Source organism: Anser brachyrhynchus, assembly GCF_964034855.1.
Source record: "Anser brachyrhynchus genome assembly, chromosome: Z".
In the NCBI taxonomy this organism is placed as follows: domain Eukaryota; kingdom Metazoa; phylum Chordata; class Aves; order Anseriformes; family Anatidae; genus Anser; species Anser brachyrhynchus.
In genome coordinates this window covers 7,154,121-7,160,120 of record NC_137697.1, presented here as the reverse complement: position 1 = coordinate 7,160,120, position 6,000 = coordinate 7,154,121, and positions in this window count along the sequence as shown.

The window sequence follows — 6,000 nt, the reverse complement described above, 5'->3', positions numbered from 1 at the left end:
CTGCCGTACCCCAGAACCACAGACCATTAAGGAATTACGAACTTTTCTAGGGATGACAGGTTGGTGCCGTCTATGGATTAATAATTATGGACTAATTGTAAAACCCCTATATGACCTCATCAAGAATAACCAATCAAGATTGGTCTGGACGGGGGAAGCACGGGCTGCCTTTAAGAAGCTTAAATTGGAGTTAATGCGAGCACCAGCTTTGGGTCTACCGGACTTGTCTAAACCCTTTTGGTTGTACTCCTATGAGAGACAAGGGATGGCTCTGGGGGTGCTGGCACAGAAGCTGGGCCCCTACAGGAGAGCTGTGGCCTACTTCTCTAAACAACTGGATGAAGTAAGTAAAGGTTGGCCGGGTTGCCTTCGAGCGGTGGCCGCTGTCATCATGAATATACAGGAGGCTCGGAAGTTCACTATGGGACAGAAGATAACCGTGCTGGTATCACACACTGTCTCGGCAGTCTTGGAGCAGAAAGGGGCACACTGGTTATCCCCTCAAAGATTTTTAAAATACCAAGCAATACTGGTGGAGCAAGATGACGTAGAAATTGTGGTTACTAACATTGTGAACCCAGCTTCTTTCCTTAGTAACGCTCCTGACGAGCCAGTGGTCCACGATTGTATCGAAACTATGGAAACTGTGTATTCTAGCCGACCAGATCTCAAGGAGGAGCCCTTGGAAGACGCGGACGAATCATGGTATACTGATGGAAGCAGCTTTGTGAAACAAGGACAACGCAAAGCAGGGTATGCGGTGACGACCACTCAACAGGTAATTGAGTCGAAACCATTACCCCCTGGGACGTCTGCTCAGAAAGCAGAAATAATTGCCCTTACGCGGGCATTGGAACTAGCAGCAGGAAAGAAAGTAAATATCTGGACAGACTCTAAGTATGCATTTGGTGTGGTGCATGCACATGGGGCTATCTGGAAGGAACGAGGATTATTAACGGCCCAAGGAAAACAAATAAAATATGCTGAGGAGATTTTGAAGTTGTTGGAAGCGGTAAAGCACCCAGAGAAGGTGGCTGTTATACATTGCCGGGGACACCAAAAAGGAACCGCTGACTTCGAGGTAGGGAACCGATTGGCTGACCAAGAAGCAAAAAGGGTGGCCGGATTGGCTGAGGCAGAAGCGCTCACTTTAATACCAGACGGTAAAATACAAACTTTAGGTGAAGGACAGGAACCTAGGTACACACAGGAAGATCAAAAGTTAATTGGGGACCTGGGAGGAAAAGCAAGGAGTGATGGATGGGTATACCTGAAAGATAATAGGGTTGTACTACCCTCTAATTTAATATGGCCTATGGTCATGGCAGAACATAATAAGACTCATTGGGGAGCAGACACCTTATATAAAAATCTGAGTCGAGTCTTGGTGGGAAGAAATCTGTATACTACGGTAAAACAAGTAACCCAGCAATGCAGTATTTGTTTGCATCATAACCCTAATACAGAAAATAGGGTAAAGTTCGGAATAATCAGTAAAGGAAACTATCCAGGACAACAATGGCAGATAGATTTTTCAGAACTGCCAAGAAAAGGGGGGTATCGATACTTGTTGGTTTTGACAGATACTTTTTCCGGGTGGCCGGAGGCTTTTCCCTGTCGAACCAACAAGGCAAGAGAAGTGGTTAAGGTTTTACTGAATGAGATAATACCGCGTTTCGGAATTCCGGCAGCAATGTCCTCGGATAGAGGCTCTCATTTTTGTGCGCAAATAGTTCAAGAAGTAAGTAAGGTCTTAGGGGTAGACTGGCAACTCCATACCCCTTACAGACCACAGGCAAGCGGACAAGTGGAAAAGATGAATCATCTAATCAAACAACAAATAGCCAAAATAGGACAAGAGACTAATTTATCATGGCCTCAGTCTCTCCCTTTGGCTTTACTTAGAATTAGAGTAAAACCACGGACAAAGGAAAATCTAAGCCCTTTTGAAATATTATACGGAAGACCCTATCAGTTTTTGTTCAGCGGGGAGGACCTGACGCAACTGGGGTCGGGATACTTGTGTAATTATTTAATAGGACTCCAAAAACAGTTGGATCAAATATCTAAAGTTGTCTCAGGAACCAGGGCTAGAGGGCTGGACCAACCAATCCACCCCTTTAAACCTGGGGATTATGTGTATGTAAAAGCATTTGCAGGTCGCCCTTTGGAAGAAAAGTGGACGGGACCATACCAGGTGCTGCTGACAACACATACCGCCATCAAGATTAAGGAGCAAACGGCCTGGATCCATTATTCGAGAGTGAAGAAAGCTCCAAAAGCCCCCTGGAAAGTAACGCTGGGTGACGGTGAACTGAAACTAAAGTTCAGTCAAGCAAAATGAAGACACTATGGTCAGGAGTATTTAGTAATGTAGCTAGCAGAAATTTAGTTAACAGAATTGTTTTATTTCTGTGGCTTATAGTTGCAATTGTGATTCAAGAACTGGAAGGTGCTTCTATGATGATAGAGAATGGTGGGTGGCCTTGGTCTGAAGCCGTAACCACAGAGGATAAGAGCATTAATGGAAAGTTAGCTGTTGTGGTTATTTGGCGAACAAATGGTGATCATTTCTCAAGCGTGTTGAATTGCTAATACAAATTAACATCTCAGCAGTTCAACCAGCCTGTTCTCCTTTCCTCCCATATGTAGTAAGGAACACAGGCCAACAACAATCTGGAACACAAAACTAAAACAGCCCCTGCAATCATCCTTACTGGCATTGGGAACTAGCCAATGGCAAGTTTCAAAGGTGTTACCAATATGGGAAAAGGCTGAAGACCAGGACCACAGACTAATAATAGATGCACTTAGTATGGCCCAAGATAATGTATCCTTAGCTCTTAGTTGTATACAGGTACAGTTATGGATGCAGGCAACGGCTGCCTTGATCATTAGGGAAGGAAGTGAAGGCATTTTTCCGGCTGAAGTCCGAAAGATTGTTTGGGACAATGCCAATGATTTTGAAAAGAAGTTCCAATCTTGGTGGACTCTGGTAAATTTTACCTATGATCCCATTATTAACATGGCTACTGCCTTTGTGCTTACTATACGTAATGCTACAGTTTATGTTATCCACCCCATTGTTGCACTAGGGTTAAATCATGAGGAAACAGTGCTCTATCCTTCGGAGCATAGAACTTGGGCCCGGATGAAGAACGGGAAATGGCAGTCTGTGAATCTAGAATCATGTGTTACCCGGGAACAACAAGGATTTATTTGTGAGAGCAACACAATTGATGCTCAGGATGTCTGTCTTGACACTGAGCAAGGTGTTTGCCACTTTGAAATTCATCCAAATACTAGTCAAAAGACGGTGCTTGTATATATTGGTCAAGGCTGTGTGTGTTTAAGAACTGCTTGTGCTTTTGTAGAAGTAGATAAGGAAAACATAACTCTACCTAGCAAAAATCACTCTAACTTTTGTATTTGTAACTTTGTTAGAATCATCGGGTGTGATTTTTTTATATTCAGCACCAGTGGTATCCCACCAGTTGATCAAGTCCAACAACACAATGTATCACAAGTTATTACCCACACCTATTGGGATGAACCTCACGCTAGTGAAGCAATTACTTAAACACCAAGACCTGATCAAAATTTTAAAAGGCATTCAGGAAGATGGAGAGAAGACTTTAATCACTGTCCACCATGATACAAAAGAAATAAACAGAGTTTTGCAAAGAGTAAAACAAGACACAGATCATAGCTGGTGGGACAAACTCTTTGGATGGTCGCCAACTGCAACTGGGATTTTGAACACATTGTGTCACCCAATTATTGTTCTATTGATGTTAGTTGGTATAAGTTTAATATTGTCTTTTGTAATACTTGTTTGGAATTGGAAATTGTTACAACGAATGGCAATATTAGCTTCCCTGACGAAAGTACATGGCAAGGTATTGAGAGATACATATCGTAGAGGCTGGGAAGAAGAATTTTTGTATTCGGAAAGGTCTCTACCGACATAGAGGAAATATAGAAACAAACAAAGGTTCTGTATAAGATTAGTAAGGATAACATTTCATGGGGCTTTGAGGAAATATGGAATAAGTTAACCTCATGGTTACCCAACTTTCAATAGTTAGAACAAGTTTTTACTGATCTGGTTATGTTATTGGTAGTAGGAATATTTGTATGTATGTTACTGCGATACTGCTAATGATAAGGGCATGCAATGCAAAAGAATTTGCATGGGGAAAAGAAAAGGGGGGATTGATTAGGGAAGCTGAGGCGATTCCAGATAAGAAAGGGTTAAGAATGTAACTATTAAAGGAGAACAGAACATTAGGTGTAGGGCAGGAAACAGATGTACGGACAATGTATCTCAAAATAGGACATATACAGGCAATATATCTCGAACAAGACATTGGAATCCAAGATAAGAAAATAATGAGCAGAAGATTCGAAGAAAAAACAGTCCTTGCGGTTAGGAAGAAAGCTAATTCAGCAGAATCCTGACCAAGGGTGAAAAGTACACTGTGAGGAAGACTTATGGCCTTCCTCTCTGAGACCACCGACCACAGCTCGACGACCCCTGCCCAAGACCACTGAGAGGATCTGCGCAGGCGCAGGACACAAAAAACTGATTAGCATGAGAAGCGAGAGTAGGCGGGGTTAGATAATGAATATGTATAGGCGTTAATAAAATATTAATCACTGTGATGTATAAATTTGGGACGGCTTTTCACTTCGGGATGCACGATAGGCGGAAAGATCCCCCGTGCATCCGGCGCCGTCAATAAAGAATAAATCACTTAAAGAAATTGGATTTATGATCTTTGAATCATTATATAGGACTAAATTAGTAAAGATTTGATTACAATTACTACTCAGAAAAGACATTTCCACAAAGCAGGTCTTGTAATGCTGATGTGGTATCTCTTCTTCATGCAAATGCTTATTTGATAAAAACAATAATGATGTTATGCCCTTAAGCTTCGGTTTGGCATCTGACTTGGTACAGTAAAACATTTTAATTAAAAACAAACAAACAAAAACCATGCACACACAAACATAAAAAACTAGAAAGACTGTGAATAATTGGTGGGCCTCAAAATGTGTAAGAAGAATGATTAGCAAACACTTGTGTCAGTGATTCAGCGTATCAGGGTCTACAAGGACCTCCAGTGATCAGTTTTGTCCCTCTGCTGTTCTGTTTTATCAATGACCTTGAAGAAGCGATACTGAATGATCACTAAGTAATGTTGACAGATGATATTAAAATCAGCGTGTGGGAAATGGTGGAGGCTAAAGTCATTTACAAAGTGACTTGGACTCTATCCTACCCCTGGAGTGTAGGCCGTCCTTGCGTCAAAGGCAGATTTATTCTGCAACAAAATGTACTACCTCGGAATGAATACATGTGGGATTTGGCTTTGATAGTTTGAAGTTTCGGTGCAACACACCATTGCAGTGCTTGAATGGGGTAAAAAGGAGAGAAGTGCATGGGTAGAAAAGTTGTGTTGCCTCCGTTTCTGGCTGAAGCAGTGGCACTACTGGCAGCGAGGTGTCAGGCAGGCCCACAGGAGTGACCAAGCTTGACAAGGTGCCTTGGGGACAAAGGATTGCATCTGTTTGGCTTGGAGTCCGGACTGCTATGAGCAAAAATACAGCTTGAGCTCCATCGTTGTGTTTATATATAACGTTAATATATCAGACACACACATTGAGAGGGCTGTGGCAGCAACCGGGCAATGCCTGGCAGCTAGAAGTGAAAGAAAGCGGAGCGAGGGTGGTCAGTAGGACGCTTTCCCTTTGTCTGGAGAGCCACGGCTCCCGAGGGGACACCGAGTCTCCCCTGCTATAACCGAGACACCCCCGGGGGCTTCGCGTCCCCTTCACGTCCCTGTCTGTGCCGGCGTCCGTGTCCGTATCCCTTCCCCTGCACCCCTCAGCCACCGTTAACCCCTCCCAAAACCGACACCGCCCGCCAACAGCCTCCCCTCCCCGGGGCCGCCCCGACTGCCCCTCAGGGCGGAGCGGAGCCGTGAGGGAGGC